General features: G+C 38.7%; 1 protein-coding gene across 1 annotated transcript in view; it reads right to left on the reverse strand.

Annotated features, from left to right (window-relative positions):
- The window catches only part of CFTR (CF transmembrane conductance regulator), a 163,948-nt gene that overhangs the window by 141,941 nt on the left and 631 nt on the right, over window positions 1–21,376 (reverse strand). The window lies entirely within an intron of this gene.

A 21,376-nucleotide genomic window follows, 5' to 3' on the forward strand; every position in this document is an offset into this window, starting at 1 on the left:
AGTTTAATTTTCAGAGCACTGGAGTTTATTATTACTGGGATTATAACAATAGTAACAGCTAACATCAATAGGGTTTTAGTGCAGCCCTGCAAAACGCTAGGGATTTCATATACATTATGTCATCTGAACCCCCACAACAATTCATAAGTCTTAGTATTATCTCCCACCTACAGATGAGTAACTGAGTCTGAGGAAGCTAAAAATAATTTTCCCACAGAAGATTGAATTAAAAAATAAGATATGACACCAAACCTACCCTCGTATCAAATGTGCCATATTAGCACCAACTGCATACACTTATATAGAACACCAAAAGAACAAGTAACAGTAGATAAAAGTTAACTGGACTTCATAAAAGTCCAACACTTTTTATGTCTCAAAGGACACTGTCAAGAAAGCAAAAAAATAGTCCAAAGAATTGGAGAAAATTTTTACAAATCATATATCTGATAAAAAGAGTTTTACCTGGAGTATTTAGGGACTCTCATAATTCAAAAAAAGACAACTCAATTTAGCCAGAAGCAAAGTATCTGAATAGATATTTCTCCAAAAAAAAAAAATATACAAAAGCAAATGAAAGGATTCTCAAGCTCATTAGCCATTGGGGAAATGTAAATCAAAGCCACAATGAGAATCCATGTCACACCTCCTAGAATGGTTATAATAAAAAAAAAGACAGGTAATAATAAGTGTTGAAAAAGATGTGGAAAAACTAGAACCTTCATTTTACATCCTATGGTGGGGATGTAAAATGAGGCAGGCACTTTGAAAAAGCCCTAAAGATCCTCAAAATATGAAATCTAAAGTCACCCTATGATCCAGCAATTCCACTTGCTGGTACATGCCCAAGAGAAATGAAAACATAGGTCTGTGCCAAAACTTGTACACAAATGTTCATGGCGGCATTTTTTACAACAGGCAAAAAAAAGAAATAATAATAATCCAAATATCAACTGCTGAACAGACAAATGGGTATTCCTCAACTAGAATATTACTCAGTGATAAAAAAAAATGATTTACTGGACACATGGATGAAGCCTGAGAACATCACATTAAGTGAACAAAGTCACAAAAACTACATTGTTCCACTTACAGAAATGCCCAGGCCAGGCAAATCTACAGACACACAAAGGAGATGAGCAGCTGTCTAGGGCGGGGAAGGACGGCTCACGGGTATGGAGTTTCTTTTCAGAGTGATGAAAGTATTCTCAAATTGATAGTGAGAGTTCCCCAACCTGCCCAAACCAGGGAATTGAATATTTTAAATGGGTAAATGGTTTGATATGTGAATTATAGCTACTAAAGCTGGTTTTAAGACAAATGACACACAGAAATTGACTGTCAGTGTCGATTTTGGAAAGTTCTCCCACATTTTATTTTATTTTATTCCTCGAACCGTGAAATGTAAGTTCTTATTACGGTGACTTTGACACTTTAAGCTCTTTCAAATGGGTTTGTGCTTGGGCGGCCCCTGCAAGTGATTAGCACCCCCTTCCCATGAGAGGATCATGCATGTGGATCGCTTATTTCCTGAACCCCCCTCCTCCAAGCAAGGCACTCAGAGCTGTAACCACCATAAATACAGATAAGAGTGATCATGGCATTAACAGTGTAAAGAAACTGAGGAATGGGTACCATGGGCGAAAAACCATTTGTACCATTTCTACCTAATTCGTCCATGTGACTTGGATTTCAGGGACTCGAGCAGTTGGGAGACAACAAGCAATGGATGGAGAATTCCCACCCATCTTGAAAGATAACAAAGAAGAAACAAAGCACTGTGATTTAGAGCCCATGCCCACGTACTTTTGAAAAAGCAGCCTCAGAGTGGTATTCCATGGTTTTTGTTTGCTTTTTATTCTATCTGGGCACGAAGCCACCAATAAAAGCCACAAATTTTATTGCAGCTGGAACAACCGGCTAGAAAGATAGGATGATTTAACTGCGCTATAAAATTGCTGTATCCTCTGTAAGTTCACTTTTAGGAGCTCTTTACTAAGAAAGACAAATGACACCATCACTCTCTAATTTCTGGGTTTTATTTCCATTGGCAGTAAGAAATAGATTTGGAACCAAGAAAATAAGGAAGCGGGGAAATGGATTGGCCTTAAGATTTTATGGTAGAAATGCCACTGGGTTACTGGCTGGCATTTGTAAAAGCTCACAGAGAGAAACTTGTGTGACTGTCAGAACCTCACAACTATTACTGTTATTTTAGACAACTGCACTCTGGAGAACAGAGCAGAGAAGCGGTTCCAAGGATGCCCAGTGGGAGCTGAGAGGCAAAGAAGGAAAACGAGTTCTGTGTCCTTCTCGCTAAGGTAGGAGCAACACATACTTCACAGGAATGACAGACGGGGGACATCACACACATGGTATAATGATTTAACTTTGCTGGTATTTGTTTTATAGTTATCGCATTTATCTAGTATGATTCCCCCTCTTTTTCTAGAACCCTGCATCCTTCAACATTGAAGCTCTTTGTTTGGACATCATGACTAGGACCCAAAGTAAACAGTCTCCAGAATGCTTCAAATATCCACATCCTTTCCGGGTCCTGGTTTTCATTCTAGAGTTAACTCAACATCTGGAATCAAAGGTACTTGACTTTTCCCATTCAAGAGTTTCTCATAATATGCAGATGACATGCCTCTCCTGGGGCCAGTAGTCCTCTGAGAAGCTCTGGGCTGTGGAGTCGGGGATCTATTTGGTCTAGGCCACCATAGGCAGAGCAGAAGCTAACTCTCATGACCTTCAACCTCCAAATCACTTGCTGGTCCCTCACTATGTGTCCACAAACATCACTACTTATTAAATCCTCTCTGAAATCCGCTCACTACTTACTGCCTTGATGAAACTTCTCCCAAAATTAAAAAAATAAAATACAGGGTGATTCCACCCAGTTGTTTATCCAAAGACGTTTATTTATTTGTTTATTTTGCTTGATAGATCGAATGGTAAAATGGAGGTTGGAGGCCGCCTTGGAAACGTTCTAAGATAAAGCCTATTAACAGCTAATACTCCCAGGGCCACACTGAAACACACGGCATAGGGAAACAAAGTTGATGATTTTTTTTAAAAAATTCAGTCATGATAAAAAATTTAAAAAAAAATTCAGTCATGATAAAGTTGGTCTCAAGGATCCGCTTGAAGTCATCTAACCAGATACATGGTCGGTAAAATTTTAGAATTTTTCTCATTTATCTTAACCCTCTCTTCACTTTATTTATGCTGTTTGCTTTCTTACAGTGCTACCCTACTGTTACTCATGATTACTTCTCAGGATGATGCACAGAGTAGCATAGCATTGGATTCAGACCTCCCAGCTTCAGATGATTTTTCCCATCTTCAAACTGTATGTGGAATTTGGTTCTTGGTGGCATTTTGACCCATTTTATTCTTCTATTGCCATTATTTCACCCTTAGAAAGCAAATTGCAAATTATAGCATTGAAAGGTAAATTCAGTATCCTATTTCTTCTCCCTTTGGTGACACATAGCATGACTCAAGATCGTAAGTTTCAGATCCTGTTTTGAAGGTTGTGGAGCAATGCTAATTCTATTTCTTATGTTCTTGGAGACTTGATGTTACTGGGAGGGACACTGACCATAAAACTCCTAGAGGTGCAGGGAGGAGGAGATAGAGGTGGCTGTATCCTCACCCTTTGCCACTGTGAATTCCAGAAAAAAAGAAGCATGACAGAGGCAGGTCATGGAGACAGCCAGCAGCTCAAGGTTGACCAAGGAAATAAAACTCTACTCTAAGCGCCTTACTTTAAATCCCCTTCACTTAATATTTACATCTTTAATCATATAAGTGACACCATGGGTAAATGAAAATCCATAAACACCCTAAGTAGCTTCTTTCCCCCCAACAGTAAAACACAACAATAATAGATGACTGAGTTATTAACTCATCCTAATAAGCAACTGAAGAGTTCCAAATGGTCACCTTTCCAATCGGGTCATTGAAAACAGAAATCCTAACACAAATCATGATATTTAGTGAAAGTCATTTTATAGGCATCTAAGAATTACTGCGATCTGAAAATGTCATGATCTCTTGGTTCCACAAACACTTTAGGAAAATGAACTTTAAAGGAAATATCAAGCCAGAGTCTCTTCCTTTTGAACTCTGCAGGAGTTCCCACTGGATGAAACCACTGGTAATAAGGGGGATCTTAATTTTTTAAAAAGATTCTCCTAGTCCCATCATCTAGCAGGGTATTCTTTGGTTTTGTACCAATACCAACTAGGTGCCAGGTTACCCTAGAGAAATATAGATGCCTTGAAATAAAATCTGACCTCTATTTCCAAGAAATCTCAAATGCACTGAAATAATTGCATATAAATTATGTATACGTGAGCCTCTCTTCAATCCGGGTATAATTTTCTTCCTGTGTGCTTCATTCTCATCTGTACTTCCTCCACCTGAGCCATAGCCACAAAGTGTCTATTTACTTGTCCAAAATCCCCCATGTTCTCCAAACATAGTGGACTGTAAGCTCCATTAGGGCAAATGCCTTATAGCTCTTTTATTTTACTGCTGTCTCCCCTGCACATATCACCCAGCATGGCACATCACTGTCACTCAATTATTTTCAAAATTGTTAAATTAATATCAGCACATTACAATCAGTTTGCTAGTTTACTTGTCTTATAAGATTATCTTCTTGAACAATGTAATATAAATATACATCTCCATTGTCTTCTCCAGTGCTCGGGACAACAGACAGAATAAGTTAATATGTTGACTACTCAAAGATGGCATGTTCATGGCTCATCTGAGGACACTGATATGATTGCAAATATGTGTTGTTCAGCCAGTACTCTTGTTCAAATGGATTAAAAGGCAAAAACGAAGTCAAAACATTTTTCAAGTCTATCGAGGTGTCTATACCCTCGTATGATAAACCCACAAGTGTTAGGGCTTACTCAGCGATCATCCTTGAATAACATTTCTGAGTCAAGAACTTCAATAATCTTGAAGTTTCTAGCCACGATTGTTTAATTCCCCCTCAACACAATATTTTTATATTTAACACCCTGCTTTCCCAAAACATTCTTCCAAATGTCTGACCTTCATTCTACTTATTCTTAATGGAGATGCACCAAAATTTTATAAATGAAAAGTAATTCTTCATTCTCCTCAAGAGCAAATGGTCTCATTTATTCTACACTCCTTGCCAATCCCCATATCATGGCGCCTGACATCTTCTGCATTGTATCCATGTCACTTCTGTACCGTAGAGACGTGATACGCATAGCTTTTTAAAAGGTTCATGAACATGCATAACTCCTTATATGTATTCTACTTTACAGTTTGAAATTGCTTCTATATTTCATTCTACTTCTGAACACTATTACTATTAGGAATTAAACTGTAAAAAAAAAAAAAAAAAAAAGGAATTAAATTGTACTCCCCCCACAAAAAGAGATGTTGGTATCCTAACTCTCAGCACCTCTGGACATGACCTTATTTGGTGATAGGATCTTTACAGAGGTGATTATGTTAAAAGGAGCTCATTTAGAGTAGGCTCTAACCCAATATGACCAGTACCCTTATTTAGAAAAGGGGATTTGGACACAGATGGAGACACCAAGAGAACACCATGTGAAGATGAGGGCACATATCAAAGTGAGGCCTCTACAAGTCAAAGAGTGCTGGCAAATCACCAGGAGAGAGGCATGGAACAGATTCTCCTTCCCGGCCTCAGAAGAAACCAAACTTGCAGACACCCTGATCTTGGACTTTGTGAATTCAGAACTGTAAGACAGTAAACATCTGCGGTTTAAGCCACTCAGTTTTTGGTGCTTTGTTACAGCAGCTCTAGCAAACTAATATGCTGAGCCCCCGCAACAGGAAAACTCTATATTAGGACAATGCATGCAGAGGGACAACTGAACAATGGTGATAACTCTAAATGATTTAAAATAAGGTTAAAAGTTGGAGATAAAAGCCAATGGCAAAGCACAGGCTGCAGATGTAAAATCAGACAGGGGCATTTGGGGGAATGTGATCTCCATAATTCAGAGAATTCACTGGGCTTAGTTCACAAAAGAGAAGGGTTAAATTTAGAGAAGAGAAGTGTTTTTTAAGAGCTTGGTAGTAAAGATGAAAAAGGATGAATTATAATAATCATGCTGATGATGGTATTTACCACTTATTACAGAACTGCTCTGTATCTGGCATTACTTGCTGTCATTTAATACATGGACAGTACTTAATTTAATGCGTTAACTTAGAGGATATTTTTGGATATGATCTATATATAAACCATGAACTTCTTCGGATAAAGCAGATTGCCCTTCATAACACTGGTGGGCCTCATACAGTCAGTTATCGGCCTGAATAGAACAAAAGGCTGACCTCCCGAAGCAAGAGAGAATCCTTCAGTGTACTGCCTTCGGAATAAAATGGGAACATGAGCTTTCCTGGGTCCCCAGCCTGCTGGCCCACTCTGCAGACCTTGTACTTACCAGCCTTTCTAATCATGTGAGCCAATTCGTAGAATAAATCATATGTATATAGATCCTATTGGTCTATTTCTCTGAGGACTTGCCTAATACACATAGTAAACGCTCAATGACTGTTGGATATCATTATAATGCTGAGCTGTGTTAAATGAGGATAACTGACTGTACTGAGGAGCATAATGCCATCACTGGAAGATAAGTAAATTGTCCCAGATCATACTGTTAATAAGTCACAAAGTAAGGATTCCAGCCAGGTTTGTCTAATTCCAAAGTACATCTTCCACTACAATATTGCCACCTAGGAGTTGACAATGAGGATTAGACACAAAGTGGAATGTGAGACTATTTTCTCAGAGTACAGAGTGGATGAACTAAGGAATTCAAGGAAAGGTCAAGAACAACCAATCTGGAGGGAAAACCAGCTCATGGTTCTCAAACTGTGGGCCCTACCACCTACTGTTCCCCAGAGGTACTTTAAGGAGCTTAGCAACTTTGGATCTGAGATGTCAATATTTTTAAGCATGTTTTACTGTTTTAAAAATAGGAATTGGGCAGCCCGGGTGGCTCAGCAGTTTAGCACCACTTTCAGCGCAGGACGTGAGCCTAGAGACCCGGGATCGAGTCCCACATCGGGCTCCCTGCATGGAGCCTGCTTCTCCCTCTGCCTGTGTCTCTACCTCTCTCTCTCTCTCTCCTCTCTGTGTTTCTCATGAATAAATAAATAAAATCTTTAAAAAAAATAGGAATTAAAAACATCACACCTTTTTACATGTATTGTATGAACATTTTAGCATACTGGATTCATCCAAACATTTTCCTGGACAGTCAGGCTAACTCATTGAGTGTCCACTGCATAGGAAAGGTTCCCCTGACATTTCTTCACACAGATTTATTTATTTTTCTATTTCTTCACACAGATTTAAAAACATTACAATGTGTCATTGGTTATTTCCACACTTTATGAGAGAGTGTGTCACTGCAGATACACATGGACCAAGCTCAGTTAACAACCCACCATATCTCTGGCATTCCTGCTCACACAAGATCTCATCCCTGCATAAAAGAATTGTGCAATCTCCAGAGAATGCTAACAAGCCACATCAGATATCATCATGGTTTTACAATACTTTATCATGTTTACACAACAGTACAGTGACACTGATTATAAAAGTCAGCATCAATTTAGTTCCAGCCTTTTCAAAAAAGAAACACTACCTTAAAAATGGAGGTATTTTTTTTAAAGAAATCTCCAATAACTACACACTTATTCACACCATTACCTACCACTTTCTCATTAGCATCATAATTAAAGTTTTCTTCTAAGCTTTCTTCATATTCAGATCAAAAATATTCTTGTGACTCACTCTTGGCTCTTCACAGCTATGAACAGGGTGACAGTAACAAGCTGCATCCATAACACATTCACTTACGGAACAGGCAGTATGAATTCAAGGCCCAGTGAAGTGCTGAGCTTGAGCAACTTCTACTTTTATTACAGAGTCTGGGCTGACAAACTTCAAACTAAATATTAACTGTTTCCTTCTTTCAAAACTAGATCACCGAGTAATCTTTCTCAAGAAATTTCAAGCAAGAAACTAAATTTAAGTTAAAAGTCAATCTTGGGAGGTGCACCTGGGTGCAAATAATTCAACTGAGGTCACAGGAATTGTACCTTCCTTGTACCTTCAATACATTGCCAAGTTTCCAGACTACAATTCATTCCTGGGCCTGGTGGCTGACAAGTTTCCTTTGACATCAGTTATAAGAGGCATCTCGATTTCAGAAACGTAACACTGTGGAAAAGGCAAACATATAGGACCAAGAAAACAGTGCATAAATGTTCGATAATCATTTCAGCCCTTACTTGGGAGCAAGACGTTACCTATATCTCTGTATTTATGGAAGACCTATTGTCTTACATCGTCATTTTTATTTGCATATATTGCAGTTCCATGGAAGATGTCATTTGAAAAAAAAAAAAGGAAGATGTCATTTGGAAATTGGGATTCACTGATGAAACTATTGTTATCAAAAAAAAAAAAAAAAAAGTTGTGAAAACCACTGCAACTAGGAAAACCTGAGATACATATACAAAATGTCAAATGTCACCATCCGACAGGTGACTCTGCCTCTTGCTTCAGTCCCAAGAAATAGAGTAAGAGTAAACATAAGAAACAGAAGACAAAAATGATGACCATCTAGGAATTGGTGATCACAGCAGTACCCCCACGAGGGCAAATGGGGGTGAGGGGTACACTGCAGTGACTGAATCTGGAACTCAGCTGAGGGCTGAAGTCGGTAATGGAAGGAGTGAATGCCAAACCTCCAACAAAAAGCCTAAGGCAGTAGCTTTGATGAAGTGGAAAATAACAGGAAGGTAGATTTGGGGGGAAAAATGAGGGGTGATGGCTAGTACCTAGATAGAACGAATCAGGATAAGATAAAAAGTGCCTGCTGGTTTGGTACAACCGAGCTATTCCCGTGTGACAATAGTTGGCTATTGGAGTGAGTTTCGGCTGACTGCATCTTTCATTCTTCAACAGGAAGACCTCATTAACCTAAGATAAGACAGTGCCCTTTCCCCCTCCCCCCTCCTCTCTTCCTCATCCCCCTACCCCCAACAACAAGCAGCTTGTCACATGGACCTAAGTGGGAGGGCTTGCTTCTGGCACTTCCAAGAACAGAGTCTGACCCCTTATTTAAATGATACTGTTTAAAATAAATAAATAAATAAATAAATAAATAAATAAATAAATAAATAAATAAATAAAAATAAATGATACTGTTTCTAATGCTTGTATCAAAAACAATACATTTCAGAGACAAGAATGTTAAGAAAATCTATATAAGAATCGAGTGAAATCATAAAATTCACCAACTCCATTCTAGGTTTTTGGATAGTGTGATATACTAGTTAAGAGCAGAGCTCTGGATTTAGACCAATATAAATACATATCTTGACTTCACAGAAACTAGCTGGGTGACTCTTCATAATCTTTCTAAACCACATAATTCTTAGATGTAGAATCTGTTTGGAATTGAAGAATTCACTGAGGTGATATAGACAATCCCTGGTACGTGGCAAACGTTAGGAGGTAGTGGGAGACCAAAGTACAGATTTCAAGAAGTACATAAGAGAAAATTTTGAATTCGGTGGCATATTAAACTATATCTATGTTTCTATTGTTAATTTACTGAAAAAAAAATGGTAAACTTTCAAAATCCTCTTCCCTGGACACACTAAGAAAGAAAAAGGAAATGAGGAATGTTGGGAGAGAGAAGGTTCCTGGAACTGGGAGATGGAATCACTTCCATCTCCCCCATTTTATGATTATGTGTTGGAATCCTGTCATTTGTCCTCAAATCTGTAGTTTTTCAATCTTTTACTACAGTTGAGAAGCAGTAGTTGGGCCCTTTTAACCCATTCTCCCAGATTTTAGTAGGCAAAAAGAATCACTTGGAATGTTGAAAAAAAAAAAATGTGGTTGTCCTCTCCCAGAGATTTTGACCTAGTAAGGATGGAGCAGGATCTAAGAATCTGCATTTTGATGTGATATATATATCGAATGCATATGATATATATATATAGCTTAAGTTTACTTAATAATTAATTCATAATTCATTAATAATTAATATATCAATATTTTTTAAAGCAGGTAGTTGGCAGACCAGTTTGAGAAGTGCTTCTCTAAAGCTATACAAATATTGTTAATTATGAAGAGGCTCCTAATTTTCAGAGCATATGTATTTACCTAAAGAATTTCTTTATCCTGTTTCTAGCTAGATTTCCCTTTAAACAGAATAACTAAATTTTAATCAAATTTCCAGAAGAGCAGATTTGGTGGCTCATTGTTTTTTTCACAGTAACTTACACAAATCCAGAATTTGACTCTATTCTGCAATAATAGCAGCCAGAGTAACAGAGTGTGTCTTGGGGAAGACGCAAGTTGTGTCGCTACCCTAACAGCAGCAAAAACAATTGAATCAGGGGCACCTAGGTGGCTCAGTCAGTTAAGCATCTTCTGACTCTTGGTTTCCACTCAGGTCATGATCTCGGGGTTCTGAGACTGAGCTCCAGAGCCTGCTTGGGATCCTCTCCCTCTCCCTCTCTCACCCCCTCTGCTCCTCCCACCCCTGCACATGCAGGTACGTGTGTGCTCACCCTCTCAAATAAATAAATAAAATCTTTTTAAAAAGCAACTGAATCAGCAAGTTTTTAATGAGTTCAAAAAGGCGGCGAAATTACCAAATTAGTATCTCAAGGGATCCAAAGACTGTTCAAGGATTAAATCTAATATACCCAGGGACACCTGGGTGGCTCAGTCGGTTAAGTATCTGCTTTGGGCTCAGGTGGTGATCCCAGGGTCCCTTTTAAGACAGAGAGCCCAAATGCTTCTCCCTCTCCCTCTGCCACTCCCCCTGCTTGTGCTCTCTTGCTCTGTCAAATAAATAAAATCTTTAAAGAAAATCTGATACATATTTCTAAATATAATCACCTTACATTTATATTTCATAGGAAAAATTTTTATTTTAAAAAATGCATCAAAAAATTTTTATTGTCAAGGAATTGTTGACTTCAAGTTAATTTTATTATATTAGATGATCTTCAGTCTATTTTATAAATCAATAAAAATAAGTGCCCTTCATTAAAATGGGCAAGGGAAAAATCTATAGGCATATAATGGCCTCTGTGCCCCAAAGGAAGAAAAAAAATTGCATCTTTAAAAATATTAACATAAAAATTCTAGTAAAAGAAGAATAATTAGAATGTATAATAAGTTTTGATATGTGGTCTAAGTTTTCAAAGTACTATATTCCTGGAACATACCAGACACTCAATATTTATGTTAAATAAATGCAAGTATGTGTTCATGAATGAATGACTGAAAATCACATATACATTTTAAAGTCATTACTTTTACATTAATGAGTTCATTTTGTAGTGATTCTAATAAAATTCCATTACATAGAACTTAGTTCTCTTGTTATTGGGATGGCTATTTTTGAGCTTTAATTTCATCAGTTCATAAACTCTTTAGTACATGAATAAAATTCTGCATCTCATCATAGATATATGTATATGTATATATTAAGTTTTTATTTAAATTCCAGTTAGTTAATACACTATGTCATATTCATTTCCACTGTACAATATAGTGATTCAACAATTCCATACATCACCCTGTGCTCATGCAAGTGCTCTTCTTAATCTCCATCACCTTTTTAAACCATCCCTCCACCCACCTCCTTTCTGGTAACCATCACTTTGTTCTCTATAGTAATGAGTCTGTTTCTTGGTTTGCACCTCTCTCTCTCTCTTTCTATATTTTATCCTCTGAATTACCTGATTTATGTAAATATCCTATGTCTGTTTAATGATGTTGGTCCCAATTGACTCCATAGTCAAATTAACCCATGGGGGATTTATCTGCATTGTGTACTTTCATTCATTCACAGTGCATATATACAAGTGATATGCTGACATTTCTGGAAAAAAAGAGAGTAACCCTATTATATTAGAAATGGGAAAAGATGCTAATGTGAGTTTATAGAAGTCAATTCTTTCAGTTGAAGAGAAGTATTTTTGATACTAAATATTTCATCAGCCTACTTATTATTTTATCGAAAAATGTACTCAGAGGTCCAAGACTAAAATGAAATTAAAGGTCCTCTTTTTTTAAAAGATGAAATATGGTACATACGTTTAGGAAACAATTTTGGAAATAATCATTTTGACAATCTGGTTTAAAATCAAACTATCAGGCATCCTGAATACTCACATGAGATCTGAAGAGAAAAATATTTCGGGGTGGAAAGTCTATCTATGGCAAAGTTGTTTATCATCGATCTTCCAAAGGAAAATGATAGCATGCTAAGCTGGAATTTCCCTATGACGTCCTGTACATTACACAAGAAAGCAAAAGAAACTTATTTTCCTATTTTATGTTATACTTTAGAACACATGGATTTGGTAAAACTGATTTTTTATTCAGAATTAAACATTTCCATCAAAAAATAAATTTTAGGAGTCCCTGGGTGGCGCAGCGGTTTAGTGCCTGCCTTTGGCCCAGGGCGTGATCCTGGAGTCCCAGAATCAAGTCCCACATCGGGCTCCCGGCATGGAGCCTGCTTCTCCCCCTGCCTGTGTCTCTGCTCCTCTCTCTCTCTTTCTCTCTCTCTCATGAATAAATAAATAAAGTCTTTAAAATATAAATAAATTTTAGAAGCATATCCATAAACCGAATTAGTCCAGTTTTATTCAATTCAACAAGTATATTTTATGGGCCTCCTCAGCCAAGGAGTCAGAGAGATGCTTGGTACAAAAAAAAAAAAAAAAAAAAGAATAAGAGCCTCTGCCTTGAAGGACACGTCAAAAGGTGCATATGCAAACAGGATGTCAAGAAGTCCCTATAGTCAATAGGTCCCTATGAGACAAAACTCTTCTGAGAAATTAACTAGCAGCTTTCAAGCTACTATTTTTCTCTTCGGAAAAGTCCATTTTGCACGTTTGTTTCACTTCCTTTTAAAATTACCCAAATACTGAATAACAATAGTGTGAATTACACATGAGCCTTGAAAATTTATCCTAGGTCTTTTTTTGTTTATTTTTTTCTTCTATAGGTCTTTAAGCAATTTTAAAGCTGCATATTTTGAAGCTTATTGCAATAGACTTTTTAAAAAAGAATATTTGTGGCTGATTTATGTAAACGCCTAATGTCTCACTGGTGAAAGCTGTATGTGAAAACTATCTGAAATTCCCATACAGTGCCCATAACTGCAGTTTTATTGGAACACAGCCATGCCCATTTGTTTGCATATTGTCTCTGGCTGCTTTCCCACAATGGCAGAAACCACATGGCCCACAGCGTTGAAAATATTTACTATCTGGCCCTTTACAGAAAAAGTTTGCGAAACTGATCTAAAGTATAGCAATGAACTTGGGGCACCTGGATGGCTCAGTTGGTTAGGTTTCAGACTCTTGATTTTGGCCCAGGTCTTGATCTCAGGGTTGTGAGTTCAAGCTCCCCAATGGGCCCTGCACTGGGCTCTGTGTTAGACATAGAGCCTACTTAAAAGGAAAAAATAATAAATGAAAACAATAGGGCATAGCAATGAACCTTTCTTAGTAGCTTTATTTTCCAAAGTTCACAGAGATGTTTAAAATAAACGTACAACGAGAACTTCTGAATAGTTTCTCCCATATGCTGCCTCTAGAAGTAGGACTGGCAACCCTCACTAGCAAGAGACTCGGTCTCTTGTTGCTCCCACAACCAACTGGGCTCCAGACTGGGCTTTGCATTCCTCTAAACACAGCTGTCAGACCTCCGGGCTTCTACCTTTTCAGCTTAATTTCCACCTACTGATCTGACTGGTACCAGATGAAATTTGTGGGTCTCTTTCAAATTAAGAACTTAAAGTTAAGGGGCACCCGGGTGGCTCAGCGGTTCAGCATCTGCCTTCGGCTCAGGTCATGATCCCAGGGTCCTGGGATCGAGTCCCACATTGGGCTCCTTGCAAGGAGCCTGCTTCTCCCTCTCCCTGTGTCTCTGCCTCTCTCTCTCTCTGTGTCCCTCATGAATAAATAAATAAAATCTTTAAAAAAAAAAAACCTTAAAGTTAAGAACATCACTAGGCATTTGCGGGGCGGGTGTGATGTCGGGTAGAAGCTCAGTAGGTAGTGCTAAGAAAAAGAACTCTTGTGTGTTTTAACTGACTCAAAGTTTTAACATGAAACAATGATACCTAATCTCTTCCAGAATGAGAATCTTTTGTTAGCGCGCGCGCACACACACACACACACACACACACACACACACACACAAAATATTTCAGGCTAGTAGGTGTGCTTTTATTTACTCAGTCACCGCAGACAGTACCTGCAGCCCCGAGATTTTCATGCCTCCTTGAATGTCTCTATCCTAGAACTCCGAGGTGTAAAACCCGCTGTGAGAGAAGTGAAGTTCTGAGGAGGTGGGGGCACTGCAGACCCCACCTGAGTTGGTGGGTTTGGAGGGCTGGGAGGTAGTCGGAGGGTGTCAAGTAGAATTTCAAAGTAGATCTTAACTTGTGCCATCCTTAGAATAGCAGCTGCTTATTCCTGACACTCTCAAGGTGACTCCATAGCACAATAAAGCCAAACAAGTAGCCACTTTAAATCCTTCCCTGAACACCACCCTGGACTTCACTGAACGGGGGAAGGCAGTATTTAGAATCCTGTCACTCAGACACCTTCATTTCACCTCTCACTTTAATATATTTTCAAACAACCGCATTACCTGGCCCTTGGGCCGTAAGCATCATTTCCTCTTTTACTTAAAGAGAAGTGCCAGGCCCCCACTCCCACCCCCAAGTCTCCTCCCAAACTCCTCACACAGCCAACGTCATCGTCACCCACCCTGTCACCCAAGTCAGCACATCTAGACCTTATCCTCGATGCTTCTCTCTCCTTCACCTTCCACATCTAATCAGCTGCCAATCCCACTCCCACTCCCAAATGTCTGTTTAAGATTTTTTTTTACTTTAAAGTAATCTCTACACACCCAACATGGGGCTAGAACTCATTACCTCGAAATCAAGAGTCACACAGTCTACTGCCTGAGCCAGCCAGGGGCCCCCCCAAACTGTCTTTCAAATCCATTTTTCTACCCCTACAGCTCACCGTTCCCTCGGCAAAACTACAACAGCTTTGAACTGGTCGTGTCACTCCTCGGCTCAAAATCCATGGCTTTTCACTTCCAATATGACAAAGTACAAATGAAGCTCACCGAGCTCCTTATAATTGGGCCCTGGCTAGAGTTTCAGACCCATCTCCCACAAATCTGTCATACACTACATGCTCCGGTCACAGGGAACATTTCTGAATTCTTTGAAGGTGTCATGCTCCCTCTTGCTGCCAGTCCTACACAAAATCTGCTGCTCCCATGTTTACATTTTTCCTAACCCATCCCAGGCCTCTATGGACAATCTCCTTTAGGTGTCCACTCAAGAGGCACTTCTCCGGCAGGCCTTCCTTAGCCAGCCTTTGACTAGATTCGATGGCCCATGGAGTGTTTCTAAAAGCCCCTGAGACTCTGGGTTTCAGAGAATTCATTCCACGAAGGCAGCACCAATTTCTTTCTTGCCCATCTCGGCTTTATTAATTGCCCTGCGTAGAATATAGAAGGTGGCAACTAAATGAATTAGGGAATTCCAAGCTGCCCTGAGTCATCACCTATGGAGGAAGTACCGCTCTGATTCAGCTCCTTGCAGCAACCTATGGGAGACTTCTCTGATTTTATCATAGTAAAGCCCCGTTCCAGGACTGAGAATTCTAAGAACTTAGCAGAAACCTTTAAATCATTTCTTTAGATCCCATGAGCAAGGAATTAGCAAATAAGCTTCCTCAGGAAGGATAAGACCTGGCCATAAGGGGACACAAGAAAAATTTGACAAAATAATTATTCTGAGAATTAAGTCTTATCAGAGGGCAGCCCCGGGTGGCTCAGCGGTTTAGCGCCGCCTTCAGCCCAGGGTGTGATCCTGGGGACCTGGGATCGAGTGCCGTGTCAGGCTCCCTGCCTGCTTCTCCCTCTAATTGTGTCTCTGCCTCTCTCTCTCTCTCTCTCCCCCTGTGTCTCTCATGAATGAATAAATAAATAAAAATCTAAAAAATAAAAAAATAAAAGTCTTATCAGAATGATGGCACACTGCAAAACAGCTGAATGTCATCGTTCTACAATACCTATAAGCCTCTTAGGTTGATCACCACAGAATAATGATCATCACAAAGAAATATTTATTAAACCAGCACATGCAGGAGTCTTGCTATGGTCTGAATACTGTATTAAACGAGCCCGAGAAGGCCCTGACATCCAGGGCTTTACAATTTGGGGAGTCACTGATGTCAAAAGACAGGAATAGGCCCATGGAGCTGCGACCTGGACAAGCCTTGCACCTGGGAAACAGCTGCCAAAGCCAGCTTGCTCAGAGCCCATAAGAAATCTATTCCTTCTCTACACCATGGCTCCTGATTGAATTTTTACAGGTTTCTTGCTGAAAGAAGCCTAAGCTCCTTGCCAACACAAAGCTCAATAGTTAAGCCACTTTGCAATGCTAATTTGCCTCTCAAACAACTAGCAGGTCAATTCTGGGGGAGCTGGTGAGGTGAGGAGCACCTGAGATGGCAATGTTGTGCTTTGCCATGAGGCACTGAACGTGGGTGATGCGTTAACCTTCAGTCAGGCCCCGCAGCCAGACCTCGTCATACTGTTTTCCCCTCTTGACCTCATGGCATCCCAGGGATTTTGTTCCAGGGATGTGCTCTACACGGATGCGTCAGGAATCAGTGGAATCAAAATTGCCAAAATTGCTGCTGAGTCAGAGGTGTTTTTAAAAGTTTGACAAACAACATATAGCTGCCTGCTAAACGGTTAACACCCTTCCCTGGTGGTTCTGCAATCCTATACTTACATGGCAGCTCTATGCCACCGAAATTACAGGTTCCTGTGAAACGACACGAACAATAATGATACATCTTATAGGGGTGCTCGTTGAAGGGCCTTTTAAACAAGTTTGAGCATTTATGCGTTGACAATTACCATACTAAGTCCTACTTCCTCCCACAAAACAGAACCGGAAAACTGGAAAACCATGATTTCCCTAGTGTACCAGTTGGCTCCACAGGGTATTTTGATTGTTGCATCAAACATAAAATATTGATGAAATGTCTAAGAAACATAGATTCCACTTCCTGTTTAACAAAGAATTGAGCATTAAAGCTAACCCATCTGTGCCATGTGTTTTTAAGTATATTAAGAATACCTCTGGACTGTCAAGTAAGTAGTAATTTGAACTATTGAAATAGTTCAAAACCAAGGAGGAAATTTTTTAAACTAGCCAAATTGACTAAAAAAATTAATTATATATACATATATTATATATATATCTACTAAAAGAAATTTAATTATATATACATATACTTTATATATTAAAATATACATAAATTCGATTTCAGCCATATCATGCCAAAGAGATCATCTTAGAACGGTGAAAGTAAAAGCCAATCAAGACTGACATGTTTCCAGGTTGGAAAATCTGAACTGTATTATTAAAACACGATCAGCAAAAAGTGGATGGATAGAAGGGAATAGCAAGGGACCGCGGTAGGAGTTAACATCTGTCAGTGCTCAGGCCATGCTGTCCAAGAGAAAGGGGTGTGTGTTCCACAGGTGGTCTCCTTCGGTTCTACAGGAGACAAAGCCATGGGAGAGGAGGAAAGCCTGCGCTGTCCTCACTGGATGACATCTGTTCACTGACTAAACGGACTCCTGGTACTCCGACCCCTTTGGCAGCGGGACATCTCAAGAGGAGTTGTGCATCTCCTACTGGCCTTTTGTTTCATGCATCTCTAGTTCTTTTGGTTTGGATAGGCCCAGCCTCGTCCGAGAGACACACCTGACACAGCGCCTGCTTACTGACCAGGACAGGACTAGACCCTTGTTTGAGTGGCCGAGTGGTCTTTCTCGGCAGCAATTCTATGAATGCCTGCCAACAAACTGCAGAGATATTTATGACTCTGCCATGATTTTAGATTTCCTCATGCCTTACAAACGAGTAGCACAATGTAAATACAAAATCACCGCCATGGATTTTTTTACAATGTGCCATAACTTGTATGATCAAACAAGGGTGGTCCTCTTCAAAACTGTGATCTTTATGGTTCTTTCATTATAAGCTTATTGTAATTATGCTTCTGTTGCTCAAAGCACTTAATGTTTAAAAAAAAAAAAGCACTTAATGTTTCTCTTCATTAGGAAATGTTTTTTAAGCTTGCAATACATGTTTTTGAATGATAATACCTAAACTTAAGTAGCACTAGGCTGTTAACAAAGCAAATTATGATGAAGAATCTACTCTACAGGGCAGATTTGATTTCAAGATACAGTCAAAAGTCATTTAGAAGTTCAAGTGATCAATCTGGGTAATAGGACTAATAACCTAATGCAAGTTCTGACTACAAGCAATGAAGCCACTAGCTCCCCATGAGAAGAAACTTCCATACCGTGTTTAAAGGTAATTTCAGAAAAAGAATCCAAAAATATTTTGATCAGAGGCAGGATTTTTAGAAGGAGTTTGGTTTTCATTGATAGCTATTTTGATTCACCACACCCATTCTAATACATAAATCTAGTTTGTGTAAAAACCTCTCATCACTTTGTGTTTAGTAGTTATAAAAATATCTTAAATGGTCTTATTAAGCAGAGATTTATGCAATTCTTGGCCTTAGATCCTAATAGTATTGTAGTGACTCTCTGATCTTATTTGAGACTTCTCTGCGGAGCTTATCAGGAACCCCATCCAGTTTTGTAAGAATCTGTGGCACTTAGATTCCGTGGGGTTCTGACAATTCTTGAAGCATTGATCTAGACTCCTGGTATGGATGCCATGACTAAAATCCAAGGTATTCAAGACTTCAGATGCCTTTCAAATTTTGAACTTGATGTGAAGCCCATGCAAAATTAGGAAAGTACTTAAAATTATCCCAAACTTTATTAGCTTTTCCAAGAGATTTAATATAACCTATAACCCAGGCCATAATAGTTTTACTTCGAAACTAAAGGGGTTATATCCAGAAAGTTAAATTCTAAAGTATTTAACAATTTGTGATATAAACATATGACTTTTCCCCCCTCATATATCTAGTAAGGCCATGATAGATGAGATTTTACCTGAATTAAATTCTCATCCAGGCCCATAATCTTACAGACTGATAGTCATAAAATTTTATTCAATAAAGATGAATTGAGGATCTTATGTAAACAGAGTACTTGGTATGGTAATGAATGTAAAAATATAATAATAATAATAGCTAAAATTTACTGGGCTAACCGCTTCACAAGCATTTTCTCAACAGATTAACTCCAATGACATAGGTCCTATTAGTCTCTAGTTATAAAGGTCAAGCCACGCAAACACAGATATGTTAAGGGACTTGCCTCAGGTCACACAGCTCAATCTAAACACTCTGAATCACAACAGTCTGAATCCAAAGCCTAACACCCTTGACCACGAAGCAGTAGTGGTCAATGCAGAAAATAAATTTCTTACCCCTTTAGAATTAAAACCAAGAAGAAAGTTTATAATCACTTCTATTTTAGGTGATTGTCATTCTCATAAATAGTAGAAACTTAACTTTTTAAAATACACCTCTTCTTAGAGCGATTATGAAATAGTTTGGAGAAGAGGAATGAGTATGTTCTTAACAAATGTAGTAGCCATTATAATACATTTTTTAAAGATTTATTTATTTATGAGAGAGAGAGAGAGAGAGAGAGAGAGAAAGGCAGAGACACAGGCAGAGGAAGAAGCAGGCTCCACGCTGGGATCCCGACGTGGGACTCGATCCCAGGACTCCAGGATTGCACCCTGGGCCAAAGGCAGGCATTAAACCACTGATCCACCCAGGGATCCCTATAATACATTTTTTTTTAAAACAAATCAACCTCAAAGCATTTTTTAAGCTATACTAAAACTTATAAGATGATCTATTGAAAAATAGATCAATAGTGATCTAATTTAAATCAACAATGTGCTAATTAAAAGTTCTTTAGCAATTAGAAGTAGGCCTAGGATATTCATTTTTCTGAAAACTGCATTTTTAGACTGATTGGCACTTATGTTCCTCAATACGCTCTACTAAAAAAGTCTACAATTTATGCCAATTAGCATTCTTTGTTACTAGGAAAATAAATGGACAGATCATCCAATTTTTATAGACAGAGTAACAAAAGGTGCTGAAAACGTAAGTACAAAAGGTAATTCCAAGGAGTGAAGCCCTTCTGTCTTATCCACAGGGACGAACTTTCCTTCAATGGCCAACGGCCATTCCTTACCACCTGAGTTCCACACTTACTGCACATGCAGAGAAGACATGGAAAAATATGAAAGTACCTTCCCCTCCTCACACACACACACACACACACACACACGTGGGCATTTTTATATTTGACTTTTCTGATACCTAAGTATGCTGATTCACTGGATAATTATGAGCCTAGTAACATTCCATGACAGAGCTGCACCTATTCATTCATCCACATAAGTATAACAGGAACAAAGTAGATACAGTATGCAAAGAACACTTCAAATTTAAAATGCTACATCTAATTACACTTTGCCTAAGACTCTGAACTTAGATTCCATTTTTAAAAACATCCTTAGATGAAGTTTGCAAGCTTTTATGGCTCATTACATGCAAAGTAGGATAAGAGTATAATGTATTACATGTCAGTTGTGTATAACTTCAGGATCTAGTCCTATGACTTCACATTTTCATGATAATTCTGATCCTCCTCTGCCCTTTAAAAATGTATGACTTGTAGGGGCGCCTCAGTGGCTCAGTTAGTTGAGCACTGGACTCTTGATTTTGGCTCAGGTCATGATCTCTGGGTCTGGGATCCAGCTCCAAGTTAGGTAGGTGCTGACTGGTGTTTCCCGTTTAAGATTTTTCTCTCCTTCACCCTCTGCCCCTCCCCTCCTTCTTAAAAAAAAAAAAAAAAAAAAAAAGCATAACTTGTAGAATTGGCTTTTTTTTTAAGACAGATATTTCAAAGGATTTGTTTTCATCCTTAAAAGAAAAATGGAATACTGGCAAATAAGTGTTAGATTTACTCAGTATCATAACAAGAAAAACTTTAAGCTCATATTACCCACTTCACCCGTCTCCCTTAAAGAAAAAGTGCAATATTCAATCAACAAATGTTTTCTGAGCACCTACTACATGCAAGCATGGCACTTGGAATAGGCAGGCCACAAGATATCCAAGTTTCAAGGCACGAAGTGGGCGAAACAAGGGACCAAACTTAAGTATTTGTTATCAACAGGTTGTTTTGTTTTGTTTTTGAGATTTATTTGTTCATGAG

Source organism: Canis aureus, chromosome 18 (assembly GCF_053574225.1).
Source record: "Canis aureus isolate CA01 chromosome 18, VMU_Caureus_v.1.0, whole genome shotgun sequence".
NCBI lineage: Eukaryota > Metazoa > Chordata > Mammalia > Carnivora > Canidae > Canis > Canis aureus.